The 18692-nt window shown below is 38.2% G+C and overlaps 1 protein-coding gene and 1 pseudogene across 2 annotated transcripts in view; one reads left to right on the forward strand and one right to left on the reverse strand.

Annotated features, from left to right (window-relative positions):
* Positions 1 to 18692, reverse strand: part of MAP4K5 (mitogen-activated protein kinase kinase kinase kinase 5) — a 127940-nt gene that overhangs the window by 93915 nt on the left and 15333 nt on the right. The window lies entirely within an intron of this gene.
* LOC102472928 (U6 snRNA-associated Sm-like protein LSm5) lies at positions 679 to 15354 on the forward strand (annotated as a pseudogene).

Genomic DNA, 18692 nt, shown 5'->3' on the forward strand with positions numbered 1-18692 from the left:
GTGATTTCTCACTTTCTGTCTCTCTGTCTCTCTCCGTCTTTCTGGCGAGCACACGCGCCCTATAGCAAAAACCTCTCCAAAAAAATAAAAAAGAAAAAGAAAAAGAAAAAAAAATGATATAGCTGGTTATGTGGAAATCCAGAGTGGTAATTCCCCCTCCGCCCAGCTGATTTAGTCTCTTGATTCTTTTGGTAATCTCTTCCAGAGTTAACTACTTCCACTGCAGGTGATGAAAACACTCGACTTCAACTGTTGGCACGGCTATAAGAACCATGGTTTTTCCCTTTACTGCAACTTGGAAATAAAACTTTTGATTCTTGGTGGTGGTGGTTGTTTTTTTGGTTTGTTTTATATTCCAGTCCTGAAGTAGTTTTCATTGCAGAAGTTATTTGAAGAGTCTTATGCTTTCTAGTAGTGGTTTATAACCAGGCTCCAGCTTCTTCAGGAACACTACATGATGGATTTAGTTTAAATGTATTAAACTAGCAGGTATTCTCTCAAATGAGTTTAAATGCATTTTATTTTTAGACAACCTACATGACATGTTTTTTTTCCTTAAAAACAATGCCCTCACTCCAAATAAATTACAGTCAAAATAAATGAAGAGCTCAAAATGAAATCAGTCCCATTTGTCTTTAGTTCTGGTGTTTTGTGGATGACAAGCAGCAGTCAGTAATGATGACAGGTGATAGATCCAAAGTAATTGCCAAATTTGTTAACATTTTTCCATTTCTAAACCATCCTTAAAGAAAATCATATATGGGGTCACACCATCCTCACGGGTAGTCCAATAGAGCAACCATGCCATCTGAATGCATGTTTTCAACAATAAAGAACTGATAGTTTTTGAAATTAGCGAAAATATGCTTGATTTATTCTGCGGCCCCTGTCATAAACGTCTTTTTTACTCTTTCTGGTCTCTGTTCTAAGTTTGCCTTTGATTGATTTCATGTCATCTTTGATGTATTTCTTGTAGGCTTCTTTTGTGAAGCTGGTTTCCTGCAAGTGATGGTTCATGACAATGTCAACACCAGTGACTACTGTGCTTTGGTACCTTTGCCCCCAGGGCCTTCAAAGGAGGCATTTTCACCAATGAGTTGAGTCATCAATGTTACCCCTCAGTTCTACTATTTTCCCCTCCACCTCCAGGTACAGCCCGACCTTGATCTTCCAGAACTTATAAATGTCGAAGAACATGTCATCGTGGCTCATGAGGTCCTGGTAGATAATCATAGTGGCTGCTGAAGGGAGACAACAGTGGCACTTGCTAAGTGATAGCCGGGAGAGCTCGGTGAGCACAGTGCAGCCTGAGCACGCGGGGGTGGGGTGAGGGTGGGTGGAAAGGCCCAGAGCCTTAATTACCACACCATTTGCCAACTCCTGGATTAATTTTTTTTTTGAATTTTTTGCTATAGGGCGCATGCGCTCACCAGAAAGAGAGAGACAGAAAGCAAGAAATCACCCCCCGGGGGGATAGCCACGCTATAATCCCTCCTCCTCCACTCTCCTCTCAGGATCTTGGGTACGCACACACGCGCACCTGGTGTGAGTTTAAGCCACCGGGTCAGGGACTCAAACACGGTAGACTAAATGGGAGTCCAGTGACATAGCCATTAGGCCAATTGCTGGTTCCCCCAACCCCCAGATTAATTTTTTAATTAAAAAAACCTCATATGGATCAGCAGATGGTGTAATGGTTACATCGCTGGAGTCACACGGAGTCGACTATGATTGAGTCCCTGACCCCACAACTTAAAACTCACACCAGACACCTATGCGTGCATGCCAAAAATCCCAAGAGGAAAATGGAGGAGAAAAGGCTGCGGCCACCATCCCCCCAAGGGGTAATTTCCCACTTCCTGTCTCTTTTGAGAGTATACACCCTATAGCAAAAATCTCTCTCAAACCAAACCAAACAAAAAAACCTCTCATGTTCTTTACATCATAAACAACCACAGGTCATTAAAATAAAACTTTCTAAAAACTGTATCTAACACCTAAGGAAAAAAGGCTAACCTGGTATATGCTTCCTTTTTCCTATGTGTGGAAAAAGGAAGATTTTAGCTTAACAGTCTAGAAAACACAGTCTTTTCATTATTTAAGACTATTTCTTCTTTTTTAAAAAAATAATTGTTTATTATTAGTAGTATTATTTCATTTGACCAGAAAGAAACAGAGAAAGAGAGAGACAGGGAAAGTGAGAAAGCAAGCTACTAGATCCGGGACTCGAACCATGGTCAGCTACGTCGGAGTCCAGTGCCTCAACAACCACACTACCTGCTGGCCCCCAAAACTATTTCTTCAAAATGGATTCTAAGATACGGAATTATGAGGTCAAAGGATATGAATATGAACACTTAAGGCCATGGACATATACCATCAAAACGGTCTAAAAGCACTGTACCATTATACCCTCATTATTAACATGAGTGCTCGTTTTCATTTTACCCAGTAGCACACCATATGTCGAAACACATTTAATAATTTATGATGTTTTTCACTTAATATATTAGACTTGAATGTCAACTTCCACATTTGGCATAAGAAATAAGGAGCGCATGATAAAACAGTGAAGTATGATCATAACTAATATGCCAGATTAAGGAAATCATGTTACCGAAGGAAGGAGGAAATGAAAAAAAATGAAAGAACTGAAGAATGGCAAAGAATGTAAGGAAGGGATCCTTTTAGAAATCACCAACAGAGGGTGAGGGGAAAAATCAGAATAAGAACACAGAGGGAAAGACACAAAAAGAAAGGAAGAAGGGTCTTTCTACAGTCAAAGTCTCCACTGTTTTGTAATGAGAAGTTCACATTTTCCTCATCTAACGAGGTGAGCACAGTAGGGTGAGGCCTCAGGAAAAAAAAACAGACATTTTAATTCTCCCCGTCCAGAGCTACCCCTTCTCCTACCATGAACACATTCAGAAAAAGGGGAACAGAGGTCAGTCAGAGGCCTCATGCCATTTCTACCCTTTCTTCTTTTCTGTCCTTGGACAAAAGAATTGTCTGGTAGCCTCAGGTCTAGTCTCAGTTCCTAAAATCTTTAATCTCCCTTGGGTTATAAAAAGATATGTGCATATGGATCTAGGCTGTCCACCACTCTTCGATTCATATGCCAGTGAGACTCAGGTACAATAAACATGACCAGAGGTTACAGAATAAGCAATAATAATTGACCTCCTGGAAATCCTTTTCAGTGGACTATAAAATACGTACAAGAAGACAAATTTCATAATGATAGTAATTATATTTATAATACTTTACTGTTCACTGAAACTTCCAAATATGTGATTTAATTCTATTAAACACAAAAAGACTTAGTAAAGTCAAATGACTTGCCCAAGGCCATCCAGCTTGCAGGGGCAAGAGTCAGAACTCAGAAGCTGTGCTCTGATGACAAGGTTTCACTGCTCTTTCTCAGTACAAGAGCTTCTCTTTTCCTTTTTTAAATGTAATAGGTCCTAGAGAAAAGTATTAATTAGGTAATATCTAACAAACTTCAATAGTGAATTCCATTGTAAATAGATCAATAAAGTAGTATACTAACCATCTTTTACACTAAATTGAGTTACTTCCTATGATGATTTTCAGTGTAACAGAATATAAACTACTACACATTTAAAATCTTAAATAACCTTAGAGTTGATTTTCTAAGGAAAAAATATTATTGGTTAGTCAAAATATTCTAGAAAAAGTTACTAAAAGCCAGCAGCCTTCCAACATGCTTCAAATTAATCAGCAGGTGGCATGGTGGTTGAGGTGTTGGACTCCCACATGGCTAACAGCAGTTCAAGTCTCAGACCTGGTGGCTTGCTCTCTCATTTTCTCTCTCTCTCTCTCTTTGGTGAGCACACATGTCCTACAGCAAACTAAAAATAATAATAGTAAACAAAATTAAATAAGTAATTCTATAAAAAAGTAACTTATTCAGATTAAAAGAAAAATCACTAAGCTGGACGTTATACCTACAGTCCTAGCTACTTAGGAGGTTGAGGCAAGAGGATTAGGACCAAAAAAAAAAAAAAAAAATCTCACACACACACACACTAAACACACAAATCAAATAACAAGATTTAATTCTTTTAACAGTCTTGGATCATAATCTAACAAATACAGCCACTTACTTATACATCAGTAGAAGGTCATATATTTCCTCTTTCCTCTTCCCCCCCCAAGAGATAATTTTAAAATGTTTACTTAAATCCTGTAGAAAAGAGAAACACCTATGAATACAGAGTAGAAGTTTGCATAGTGAGAAGGAAGATTTAAGTCTAAGGGCCACAAGTAGCACAAGAAAGTAACATATGCACACTCAGAGAGAGTTGAACTATTGAAAGTTCTAAATTTCAGGTAAAGAATACAATGTTTAACTCATATAAAAGCAACTGATATGAACACATCTCCAATAACAAAACCTGCCTATTTATTATTCCCATTTAGAGTAATGCATTCTTTTTTTTTTTTTAAGAGAGGTTTTTGCTATAGGACGTGTGCACTCGCCAGAAAGACAGAGACAGAGAGACAGAAAGCAAGAAATCATCCCCCAGGGGGAATGGCCATGCTGCAATCACTTCTCCTCCATTTTCCTCTTGGGATCTTGGGCACGTACGCACATGCGCCCAGTGAGTTTAAGCCACCGGGTCTGGGACTTGAACTGCGGTCTACTACATGGAAGTCCAGCAACATAGCCATTATGCTAACTGCTGGTCCCTAGAGTAATGCATTCTGCCAGTCATTGGAAACCAAAAGAAAATGAGGGTCCATGCTTCCCAATTACATATTATCACACAGGTATCAAAGCATGAAAATACCCAATATCCTTGAGTATTATGAAAATTAATTCTGGTTTTAGTCAGAATAATAATTAGAAGCATGATTCGGTCTCCAGTTTGGAGATACTGTCCTCGTTCTGTTACATTCTCCTTTTTGTGCACCCGTGTTCCCTTTTGACCTAGTTAACTCATTCTTGTCCTGGAGGATTCAGTTTAGTTATCACCTCCTGCAGGAAGTCTTGGAGGAAGTCTTGTCTGATACCCAAAAGCTGGACTAAGTGTGTTGTCTTCTTAGCTCCTTTGAAAGACTGGGCTACTTGACAAATGCTCTACACATTTGTTGAATAGACAACTATGATTGTAAGAAGGCTATTTCTCTTACAAAATTAGAACAAAATATTATAACTCTCTACAACCAGAAAATGCTATGCAACTGAATATATACTGTTTTAAATGGTCTCACTTTTCACTTATTTTGGTTCATTTTAATTTTTTATACTATGAATTGAAAAAGCATTTTGGAGGAAAATTATTTAGTTGTTAAAATTACCTTAAGATTTTTATTGTAAAAATTGAAATAATACAAATTAGTAAAAAATGGCAGTCCCTCTTCCTATCAATCTCATATCTCTGAGGTAACTACTGTGGGAAGTTTGGAGTACATTCCTCCAAACTTTTTGTTATGTTAAGTCTTAGAACATGTATTTACAGAACACAGTGCTATGCAGTTTGACAGTCATCTTTTTTGGCTTTTTTGCCACAGAGCATGTGTGTTCCCTGGAGAGACAGAGAGGAAAGGTGAGAAAACATCCCCCAAGAAGAATGGTCACATGATAATTCCTTCTCCTTCATCTCTCCCTCCTTTCATGATTTTTAGGCACACAAGCACATGTGCCCAGTGTGTTTTCAAGCTATTAGGTCCAAGACTTGAACAACATGGTCAGCAATATGAGACCCAGCTACCTTAACTGCCTCACCACAGGTTAGTCCAAGTTTGGCAGTTTTTTTATAACATTAAACACAGTTTGACTATATGACCCAGCAATCCCTGCTCCTCGGCATACACCCAATTGAGATGAAAACTTACATCCATACAAAAACCTGCAAACAAAGTAGTAGCTTTATTCATAATTGCCAATAACTAGAAGCAATCAAGACATCCTTCAGTAGGTGAACAGATAAACAAGCTGGTATTTCCATATGTTGAAGTATTATCTAATAATAAAAAGAAAAGAGCCCCAAGTGTAAAAAAAAAAATGAAGAAACCTTAAATACATACTGCTACGTGAAAGAGACCAGTGTGAAAAGACTACATATGGTAGATTAGAAGACATCATAGAAAAGGCAAAACTACAAACAGTAAAGAAAAAAAAAAAAGCAATGGTTGCCAAGGGTGTGTGGGGAGGAAGGAGCAGGCTGAATAAGTGAAGCATAGTAGATTTTTAGAAAATTGAAACTATTTGGCATGATATGCATGATATGCATCTGATGGCAGATGCATATCATCTATGGATTAAATTCTAGAACTGGGGCCAGCCCTGGGACCTATTGGTTAAACAAGTAGATGCCACATGACTGACTATAGTTCAAATTCCAGCCCTGGCAGCTTGAAAAATGCTTTGGGTATGCATCCATGCCCCAAATCCTTTCAGAATGGAAAAATGGAGAAGGGAATGTGGCATAACTGTGTCCCCTTGGGGCTTTGGGAGGTGTTTTATCCCCACCCCCAGCAATTTAAAAAAAGACCACAATGGGGGCCACCAGGTGGCATGGTGGTAAAGGCACTGGATCCCATGTGGTTTGAGTCCAGGACCCAGTTGTTTGAAAATCATGCTGGGTGGGTGTATGTGCCTGTCCAAGAAAAGAATGGAGAAGGGATTGTGGTATGGCCATCTCAGCCCCTAGTCCCCCATCCATGGGTGATCTTTCACTTTCCCTCTGTCTCACTCCAGTGAGTGCATGCACCCTATGGCAAAAAAAAAAAAAAAGCTAAAACTGTATAAGACAAAGAATGAGCTCTAATGTAAACTATAGTCAATAATTGGATCAATAATTTTAACAACTGTACCATATTACTGCAGAATGCTAATAAAAGGGGAAACTGTGGGAGAAGAGAGCACTTAAATGTAATTCTTCTATAGGTCTAAAAAATGCACTAAAATATTATCTATATTAATTTTTAAAAATACATTATTTTTAAAAGAATACTTATACAAGGCGACTTTAAGAGGTTCATGGAAAAAGGAGTTAAAAACAAGTTTCTGGGACCAGCAGTTGGCGTAACGGTTATATTGGTGGACTCCCATGTAGTTGACTGCAGTTTGAGTCCCATACCCGGTGGCGTGCCCAAGATCCCGAGAGTAGGGGGTGGTGATTTCTCGCTTTCTGTCTCTCTCTGCTTTTCAGGCGAGTGCACACACCCTATAGCAAAAACCACTAAAAAAAAAAAAAAAAACCACACACACACATAAAAGTTTCTGGGGCCAGCAAGCGGCATGATGGTTAGGTGCTGAACTTCCACATGGCCAACCATGGTTCAAGTCTCAGACCGGGCAGTTTACTTTCTCACTTTCTTTCTATCTCTCTCTGTCTCTCTCTGGTCGAATTTGAAACTATGAAGAAGAAGAAATTAAATTAAATTAAATTAAATAATTAAAGTAAAAACAACTTTCTTTAGGTTCAAAAAGTTTTGAAATCAATAGATAAGTTTTTCAAAATACACATTTCCTATGAGTTCCTTAAAGACCCCTTACATTTTTGGATACATTTATGACTCAATTTTTATGATTAAAATCAATATAGATATATTGTGCTTCAATTTAACAAACTTAAAAACATGTAAATAACTAGGACACCTTATTTTTTTTTTGTTTGGTTGGGTTTGTTGTTGTTTTTTTGTTTTTTTTTTTTTACATTATGAGGGGCTCAGAAAGAGATCTTTGTAGGATGTGAACAACAGCCACAGAACCACATAAAGATGGTATTTTAATATCCAGCTACACCACACAGAAGCCAAAATACAGTATATGTAGTTACAGAAGTAAAAAGTAAAAAAAAAAACATAACTGTAGCTGATAGAAAAACTACTTAAATGTCAGTCTCTATTTTGAAGACATATTTCTGTTCTCTCCAAATGAAGAACCGATGGGCAAATGTTTGTACTCTGTAATTTTCCAGCTGGATTTTTAAAACAGAAAGCAGTACCAGGCTCTTTTATAATGAAAGGCAAAGAGGCTTTCAGAAAAAAAAAGATCTTCTAAACAGAGACTTTACAGATTCAATTTACTAAAGAGATCTTTCAGAAATTTAACTACACAATTTCACACTATAATCCAAAGGAGTTTTGGAATACTAGTTTTTGAAATCCAACATTTCTTTTCAACAAATTAAATGTGATATTGTCAAGTCTTTTCACTTTTAATTTTAATATCCAAGAATTTGAAGAACTACATTATGTTTACAAAGAGAACTGAAGTACCACAGCGCTTTTGCAAAAAAGGATCTAAATATATTTCTGATTGCCATTCATTTAGTATATTATTGGCACATATCAATATTCAGAAGTGTATACCAAACACCCAAGGTGTCTAATGTAATATAGTAGTATAGTACCCATCTTATTTAATTCTCATTTATTAGGAAACAAAGTTGTTAGTTGGAAAAAGATAAACTTGAAATAAATGGGATCAATGTCTATGAAATTCATAAAAGGATCTTTCTAATTAAATTAAGTTTCTATTCTCATAGCCAGTGCATTTTCTTTTTATTTCTTAATTCATATTATAAGTCAATTTACTCATAGAGAAGTTGTTGGTTTTTATTTTTGTTTGTTTGGTTTTTTTTGGTGAGGTTTTTGTTATAGGGCGTGTACACTCGCCAGAAAGACAGAGAAAAACAGAGAGACAGAAAGCGAGAAATCACACCCCTCCCCCGGAGGATGGCCACACCGCAATCCCGTCTCCTCTCAGGATCTTGGGCAAGCACGCACACGTACATGGCATGAGTTTTAAGCCACTGGGTCCAGGACTTGAACCACGGTCGACTACATGCGAGTCCAGCAACACAGTCATTTCACCAACTGCTGATCCTGAGAAGTATTTTAAATCTAACATTCCTGTCTTGGATATTTAATTAATAGTAAAATGTTATCTATAGAGCTCTATTTGCATCAAGAAAAAAATTAAGATGCCAATTTTCCTAATGAAGCCATTTCTGTTTCAACAAAATCATGCAACTGTCAATTTTGTAAACCATGAATATTTCCACATGCTGTAATTTTTTTCTTCCTTTTTAAATGCCAGAGGGTATGTGTACCCACTAGACAGACAGAAAGAGAGAAAGGGAGAAAGCACCCATACCCCATGGTCACGCTGTAATCCCTATTCCTCTACTTTCACACCTCATCAGGATTTTGTACACACACACCTGGCACATTTCTCAAGCTGCCAGGGCTGAATTTGAATGGCATGGCAGGACATGTGAGTCCCTTAGCCACTAAGCCATGAACTGGCCCTATAAAAAAATTTTTCTGAGAGAGATTTTTGCTAATAGGGTGCATGCACTCATCAGAGAGGCAGAAAGCAAGAAATCACCCCCCAGAGGGGATGGCCATGCTGCAACCCCTTCTCCTTCATTCTCCTCTTGGGACCCTAGGTGCACATCCACACATGCCCAGCATGTTTTAAGCCGCCAAGTCCAGGACTTGAACTGCCCTCGGCCATGTGGGAGTCTAGTACCTTAGATACTATACCACCTGCTGGCCCCAGCCCTGAAAAAAATATATGTATTTTTTGTTTTTGCTATAGGGCGTGTGTGCTCGACAGAGAGACAGAGAGAGAGAAAGCGAGAAATCACCCCCTAGGGGGAATGGCCACACCGCAATCCCTTCTTCTCCTTTCTCCTCTCAGGATCTTGGGCATACATGCACACCACGGTTGACTACATGGGAGTCCAGCAACATAACCATTATGCCAACTGTTGGTCCCAAGCCCTGCAAAATTTTAATGTAACTGAAAAATAATTCCTTCATGGAAAAATCTTACCTACACTTTTTCAACACAGAATTGCAGATATGACTCAATGCATTAACACATCATAGTAATCATAAAGTAGAAAGAGAATTTCTAAATGCTGGGGCAAAAAGTGAAACTAGCAATTCAGGACAGTCATCTAAAAGTTATGACAACGAAGAAGGTCACCATGAAGATATATGAAGAAGCTCTCATATTGCACTTTGCTATTCATTTCAGGTTCCTCATCCTGCCCCCTTTCTTTTGAGAGAGAGCAAGACACACATACGTATACACAAACACATACATACATACGCACACACACAACCAGGGTCTTGTAATGCTGTATTTCTCCCCTTTGATTTCTGCCAGGATTGTAAGTATACCTGATGTGTTTCAGGCTGACCCAGATCTGAACAAGCCCTCCCATACATACGGCTCTAGCATCATGCAATGGTGCCTCACTACCTCAGTCACTCTGGCTGGGCCCAGATATCTTGACATTTAACAAACTATGTTTTGTCAGTGACTGCTCCTCAGGGTTAAAATTATGTATCTCAGAGTTAAGAACATCAACTACAACACAAAAATAGCAACACAGCATCTAAAAGTTTGAAAAATATAAAGTGGTTTATCCACAAAATAAGTAAACAGTCAATTATATCACAGGATTTAATTAAATTTTAAATGTTAAATCCTGTGTTTACTTATTTTTATACCCAATTATTTTTTTAAATTATTTTATTTAACTTTGTTTATTATTATTATCATTATTATTTTCCAGTTTGATCAGAGAGACACAGAGAGAGAAAGAGAGAGCAAGTGAGAAAGCAAGCCACCAGGTCCAAGACTTGAACCGTGGTCGGCCACATGGGAGTCCAACACCTTAACCACCATGCCACTTGCCGGCCCCAAAATACTCAATTATTTTGGGGCTTTTTTTTTTTTTAAGGTTTTTGCCACAGGGTATGTGTGCATGCTTGAGAGAGACAGAGAGATAGTGAGTGAGGGGGAAAGCAAGAAATTATCCGAGTAGGGATGGCCATGCCACAATCCCTTCTTTCTCCTCCATTTCCCTCCTAGGATTTTGGGCATGCATGCACCTGTGCCTGGCATGATTTACAAGCCATCAGGTCTAGGACTTGAACAATGCTCAGCCAGGTGGGAATCCAGTACCTTAACCACTACGTCACCTGCTGGCCCCTGAAGCATTATTTTTAACTGTTCATTCACTTGACAAATGATTCTGAATATTGACTGTGTACTAGTAACTGTTGTTGGTACTAGGAATGTAATAAAACAAAAACAGTTCCTATCTTCAGGGAGCTCTTACCAATTGGACAGACAGAAATGAACATTATGATATGAACAATATGATAGAGTGTGAGAATGCTCTCAGAGTTGATGTAAGACAACATACAAGGGTTCTGAACATAGTCAAAATGGATTAGAGAAAAGGCTTCCAGGAAAAGGTAAATCTAAACAGACCTATAGGAAGATTTTGACAGAAAGGGGAGATAAGGGATAATAAATGGTAAAATTCTGAGCCAACATGTAAAACAAAACAAAACAGGAGAAGGTACCAGCAGATGGTGTAATGGTTACGTCGCCAGACTATCATGTAGTTGTCTATGGTTTGAGTTCCAGACTCAGTGGCTTAAAACTCATACCAGGCACATGTGTGCGTGTGAGAAGGGATTGTGTTAAGGCCATCCCCTTAGGGGGTTGATTTTTCACTTTCTGTCTCTGTCTCTCTGGCACGTGCATGTGTCCTATAATGAAAATCTCTAAGATAAAAGAAAAGAAAATGAAAACTTGGGCAATTCAAAGAAGTAAACCACAGTGTATTAAGGGAACATAAGAGTGCAATGAGGGAAAGGTGAGAGAGGACAGATTATCTCACCCATCTTTTAATAGCTGTTCTATAACTAACCTCCTGGTCATTCCTCCTCGTTCCTGTAAGATTTTATGAACCCTGCTTCAAAATTTCCTCTCTAGCCCTTCTCTTGACCTATTTTGGGTGATCTCAACATCTAGATCTACCCTCTGACTTCTCATTCCTTGGCCTATCTTTATCCTGATTTACTCCTTTCTCTTCAAACCTTTAATAATACCTGTGCTCTTTTGTCACCCCCTCCCTTTCACCTCCTCCTTTACCTATTCTGATAACGAAATGCTCCTTGTCTTTATCTAGCATTCTTGTATGGAGTCCATGGCTTTAAATCATCTCCAGGATACATTGCTCCTCCCCCAGCTTCAGACTGCTAAACCCATGGAGGCCTGACCGGTATTTCAACCTTAACACAGAACACTCGATTACCCCTGCCCCACAAACACATTCCTCCTCCCGTCCTTCCAATATAAATTACATACACTGCATCTGCCCCCCTGCTTAAGCCCTAAAACCAAGGTCAATCTTCATTTCTTTCCTTCACACTCTTCACATCTGATATATATAGCAGTAAATCCTAATGGCTTAAGTATATAAGCTAAATCCACTTACTACAGAAGGTCAAGAACAGAATCCTAACAAATTACTCACACTTTAGGGATAGATATAGAATCTATACTCTAGTCCAACACTGTCTCCATTAGGAATTGGTAACTGTGGGGTGGGGTGTCTTCAAAAAGCTTACGGGAAATACATATCATGAAAAAAACCTACATGTAGATTCCAAAACTTTTTGCACCAAAATAAACTTGTATCTTTCATTTTCCATCAACTTTCTGAAGTCCCCTTGTATTTGTATTTGTGAGATGCAAAGAAGTAAAAAGTCAAGGATAATCACTGTTTGCTGGATTGTACAATTGGGTAGACAGAGGTACCATTCACTGAGGTGACAAACCTAGAAGGAAGGACACATTTTAAGGGAGGAGGGCATAGATAGGGGGCTTGGTTTTAGACACATTTAAATTTTAGGTTCCTATGGAAAACTGGTGATATCCTATAAGATGCTTAGTAGACAGCTCCTGAAGCTCAAGAACTAGCCGGGATTAGAGATGGATTTGGGTATCATCAACATTATTGAACGCAGGAGGTGAATGAGATAATTTGGCATATAAAGAATTAGATGGAAAAAGGGCTAAAAACAGAATTCTAAAAAATTACCCACATTTAAAATGAGGTAGTGAAGAGACAAAATAAAAATATTCCAGAGATATTATTCTACTAGAATCCCATTTTGGAGAAATTTTGGAAATCATTTCAATAACGTTTAAATAGCAAATCTCCTCTACTTAGTCTATAGTGGTCATTTGGTCAACCTAATACATTCATATGTGAAATAACTTTAGTTGTCTAAAGACTTTTATATGAAAAGAAAAAATACTCTCCTATAATTTCTCCCTAGTGGCCACAGTGTTAGTCTATAAATAATAATCACTTAGTCCATTCCTCCTACTGTATGAAAAATTTGATATCTACATTCATTAATTTATTCTGTAAGTATTATTAATCCTTATGGAAGTAAGAAAACCTACTTTCGAATTTTAACCCTGCTCAGATAAACTACAAAGTTCCCTTCTACCTAGAGACAAAACACTCTAATTTCTTCAACATGCCGGCCATACAGATTCCAGACCTTTCCCACCATCTGGATACTATTTTCTTATTTCGACTATGTGCTCAAAGTGTGATGTCCAACAGAAATGATAGTTGTAATATCAGACTCATGACATTACAAGTGATCTTTCTTTTTTCAAATTTCTATAAAGTTTTGTTTTTAAAACTTAAAAATAAATGTTTGAAGTACTCTATTCAAAATACATTATCCTCTGACAAAAGCAAATTAAAGTACTTTATTTTCATTATAAATTCTTTCGGTAAAAAGGGAAGCTATACACACTATATATAATATATACTATGTAAATTACATAAATTTCAAGGAAACCATATTTAGTAAGATTATCAAATTTATGTGAACAAAATATAGTTAGCAGGGAAGTCATTTACAAGCTATCTTCTACATGAAAACATAAAGATTAATCCATTTTAGACCATGAGTTTAACATTTACTCACTGAGCACATCTTACATATGGCACTTTACATACAAGGGTAGCACTGGTAGACTTACAGCAAGGAATTACAAAGATGAATAAAATATCTGTACCTGCCCTGAGTTTTGTTGTTGTTTTTAATATGTCATGCATACGCTAGCCAAATAGAGAAAGCAACTCTGGGGAGGGAGGGGATGGTCATACCTTAATCCCTTCTCCTCCATTCTCCTCTCCAGATTCTGGGCATACATGCATAAACACCTGCCATTTTTCAAGCCATTGGATATAGGATTCGAACTGCAGAGTTGGGCATATGGGATCTAAATGCCTTAAACACCACCCTGGCCCATCTGTCTGAGTTTTTATGAGACAGATTTCTAGATCCATATATGAAAGTATTCTGCAGCAATTAAAACCTTCCCCCCTCCCCAAACAAAAAACCCCAGTTGCTTCTAAACACAGTGTGACCTCATTAATTACATTAGAAGTTAAATAGCCATTTGTCAAGAATAGGTGAGAGTGTGTGCCAGCTACAGGTTCCCTGCCAGTTCCCAACTTCCTTCATTTTTGTGAACAAGTTATTTCTAAGCTGACTTCCACACAGTTATACAGGTCTGGAAAGGTGCGCCCTCTTCCACAGGAGGAGGCTATTGTTGAGTGCAACTTTACTGTGGAATACTTGGTCCAAATTCACAAAAACCTTAAAACAATTTTAAAAATCAAATTCTAGAAATCTACTTAAAGGAATAATTAAGGATGTGTGAAAAAAAACCTGCCCAAGGATATTGATCACAGTATTGTTTAAAAGGGGAATAATGGAGACAATCTGTGTGCTTATATGTAAGGAACTGAAAATTATACAACTATACAAGAAAATAAAAGACAAATATTACATGGGTATATTAACTGACATTTAAAGTTTGTGATATAGTTCAGTTTAAAAACATTAAAGATGGAGGCCACTTCCGGAATAGCCACAGTGGCTAACACTACTACCAACCCGTCGCAGCTGCTGCTGTCAGAGCTTGTGGACAGATGTATAGGATCAAGAATTCACATTGTGGGACCCGCAGTTAGCGTAATGGCTATGTCGCTGGACTCCCACGTAGTCAACCCTGGTTTGAGTCCCGGACCCAGTGGCTTAAACTCACGCCGGGCAGGTGTACGTGCATGCCAAAGATCCTGAGAGGAGAATGGAGGAGAAGGGATTGTGGCGTGGCCATCCCCCCGGGGGGTGATTTCCTGCTTTCTGTCTCTCTGTCTCGCTCTGTCTGGCGAGTGCATGCGCCCTATAGCAAAAACCTCTCCAAAAAAAAAAAAAGAATTCACATTGTGATGAAAAGTGATAAGGAAATTGTTGGTACACTTATAGAATTTGATGATTTTTGTCAATATGGTACTGGAAGATGTTACTGAATTTGAAGTCACACCAGAAGAAGGATTAATAAATTAGATCAGATTTTGCTAAATGGAAGTAATATAACAATGCTGATTTCTGGAGGAGAAGGACCTGAAGTATGAATGGATATCCTAGACTTATGCTAGATTCTGTTTTGTCTTACAGTGGCAACAAAATATACTTTTTTTAAAACCTTTTAATGTTAGGTCCTGTAAAGCTGTTTCCTAATAAAGGGAAATGCTTTGAAGATGTATGCCCATTTTTGTAAGTTAATCTTGATTATTTTGGAAAAAGAAGTTTGTTTTTGAAGGCTAAAATAAAGATGTTACTTGTTAAAAAAAACATTAAAGATGTATCTGTATTATTTATATTACATATTATTATATTAAATTATACATAATGACTATAATATGATTTATGCAAACATCCTTAATGTCAATTTTTTTAGTCTGGAAAGTCGACAATGTTTAACTCTTGGTAAAGAGATTCAAATAATTTTTCATTTATTCTTTGGGGTTTTTTAATTGCCAGGAGGCAATCATCAGAGAGCAACAGAAAAATAGAGCAAGTGAGAATGCAATCCCTACAATGGGGTGTAGTAACACCACAATCCCTTCTCCTCCATTTCTACATCTTGCCTGAATTTGGGCATGCATACACATGTGCCTGGTGTTTTTCAAAATGCCAGGGCTGGGATTCAAACACATGGATGACCATGTGGGATTTACCTCCCTTAACCACCAAGCTATGGTCTCAGTCCTTTGATTATTTCCATATTTTGATTTTCTAAAATGAACATGTATTATTTGTGATGTATTTTTAAAATAAAAAAGTAGGGACCAGGAGATGGCATAGCAGTTACACTACTGGAATTCCACATGGATGACCACAGTTTGAGTCCTAGACCTAATGGCTTGAAAATCAACACTGGGCATGTGTGCGTGTGTGTCCAAGATTCTAGGATGAGGATGGAGGAGAAGGTACTGCTGTATGGCCATCCTCCCCCTAGGGGTAATTTCTCACTTTCCCTCTCACTATGTCTCTCTTTCTCTCTCCAGCTAGCACAAATTGCCTAAAACAAAAACCTCTAAAAAATTAATTGAAAGGTAGGAGAAAGGCTATCTATGGAGAGGCAAAAAAAAGAAGAGGCAAGCAAAGGAAGTTGAGTCCTATCAATGCATCTAAGCTATTGCAGAAATAATAAGAACTTATTCCGGGGGGGGGGGGGGGGGTTAAAAAGAAAAAAAAAAAGCAAGAAGGAACTCAACCATCTCCATTATCATGAGAAGAATAAAAAGCTTAAAATGATGGCAATAATTCATTAAGAATTACATCTTTGGGGCCGGCAGGTGGCCTGGTGGCTAAAGATGCTGGATTCCCACATGGCCGACTGGGGTTCGAGTCCCGGACCTGTGTGGCTTGCTTTCTCACCTTCCCTTTCTCTCTCTCTCTTTCTGTCTGATCAAATTAAAAAATAATAATAACAAGTGGAAATAAACAAGTTTTTTTTTTTTTAAATTACATCTTCTAAAATATATTAAGTGTTATTCTGGAATCTTTTATTTTAGTAAGAGGAAAGGTTAATAAGGGGAGGATAAGAAGGCACAGGGTACCTTAAAGAAAGGGATATATGGGACCAGCAGATGGCGTAGTGGTTATGTCACTGGACTCCCACATAGTTGACTGTGGTTTGAGTCCTGATATGTGGTTCAGTAGCTTAAAACTCACACCAGGTATATGTGCATGCATGCCCAAAGACCTGAGAGGAGAATGGAGGAGAAGGGAATGTGGTGTGGCCATCCCTCCTGGGGGGTGATTTCTCGCTTTCTGTCTGTCTCTCCAGTGGGCACAAGTGCTCCATAGGAAAAATCCCTCTCTTGAAAAAAAAAAAAAAGAGGGGGGTATCTGTAAGGGTTATATGTGAACCAGTAACTAACTGGTTTATAAGCCAAAGCTGGAAGTCACATTTCTCTCAGACAGTCCTGTTTACCTGAAACTAGACAAAGGCACAAAGAAGTAACTAGCTAGTGCCACAGAAGGCAGGTTATTCTATCTGCCTGAAATAATGAGCAAGTTATTTATCAGAGCACTACGGAACTTAGTCTATGGGACTCAGTTAATCTAAGTAACAATAATTATAAACCTAAAGTTTTAACAAAATGAGGGCAAGTGAAAGCACAGCAAAAAGAAAACCAAGAAAAAGGATAGTTTCTTTGCCCTGCAGAGTGGCTATCAGCAAAGTCACCTCCATGATAAAGCAAATCAAGCATGGATTCCGAATGGGAAATGAGGGTGAGAGTAATGACCAGAGGACTGCCAGAAGGAAAGGCCTCTGAAAGCTGGCGCTGAGACTTTAAGTCTACATGCATATTCAAATCAGTCCACAAAATCTCTCACATCTCAGCAGAGGAGTGAGGGTGTCAAATCTCATTTTATAATCTGTACAGACCTTATTATGTGCTAGGCAATGTGTTAAGGGCTATGTGTATAGCAGTGAATTTAAAGATGCAGTCCCAGAGCAGACTGAGAAATCAGAAAAGAGCAGAGACTATGGAGTCTGAAGATCTGGATTCGAGTCCACAGACAGCCACCTACTAATAGTAAGATCCAGGACAACAGGAAATTTCTTCTTGGGTAAAAAGGGAAAATACATCTGTCCCACTTATTTCACAGGATTACTGTTGAGAAACAAATCACCAACTGTAAGAGGGTTAATACAAACATTAGTCATTAGCACTTTAATCCGATTTCATTTGCATAAAAATGTTGGAAGGTGAGAGCCAGTATGACTCATGGGCCCAAACACCTCCAAGCAGAGACCTGGCTATCAGCTGAGATTCCCACATGGGCTGCCCAAAATATTATGGTATTTAACAAAAATAAAGAGTTACGTTAAGTCTTAATTCTGCCTGCCTTTTTCAGAGAATCATGTACCTTCCCTATTAATAGTACTTCACATTGGTCTAAAACCACAATTTAAAGTTTAAAAGTGAAACCTTTTTTTTTTTTTTTTGAGAGAGGTTTTTGCTATAGGGTGTATGCATTTGCCAGAAAGACAGAGAGAGACAGAAAGCGAGAAATCACCCCCCAGGGAGGATGGCCACACCGCAATCCCTTCTCCTCCATTCTCCTCTTGGGATCTTGGGCACGCACGCACACCCGCCCGGCATGAGTTTAAGCCACCAGGTCCGGGACTCCAACCGCGGTCAACTACATGGGAGTCCAGTGACACAGCCATTATGATAATTGTTGGTCCCAAAGGTGAAACCTCTTTTAAGTTATGAAAACAAAACTAAAAAAAATTAAATTAAAAACTAAGTGAATCTGCATCTATTACATGTCTTCATCAAAACTACTGGAAATGATGCTCAAAGGGAAAATGCTGAACCTATATAACAAAACAAAATGAGATAAACAAACAAAAACCTATAATACTAGATGTGATATAAACCCAAAGATGCTCTGCATCCAAGTCAATTTCGGAGCTAGAATTTATATTGTTTGTTTGTCTG

This window comes from Tupaia chinensis, unplaced genomic scaffold (genome assembly GCF_000334495.1).
Source record: "Tupaia chinensis unplaced genomic scaffold, TupChi_1.0 Scaffold000688_1, whole genome shotgun sequence".
Lineage (NCBI taxonomy): Eukaryota > Metazoa > Chordata > Mammalia > Scandentia > Tupaiidae > Tupaia > Tupaia belangeri.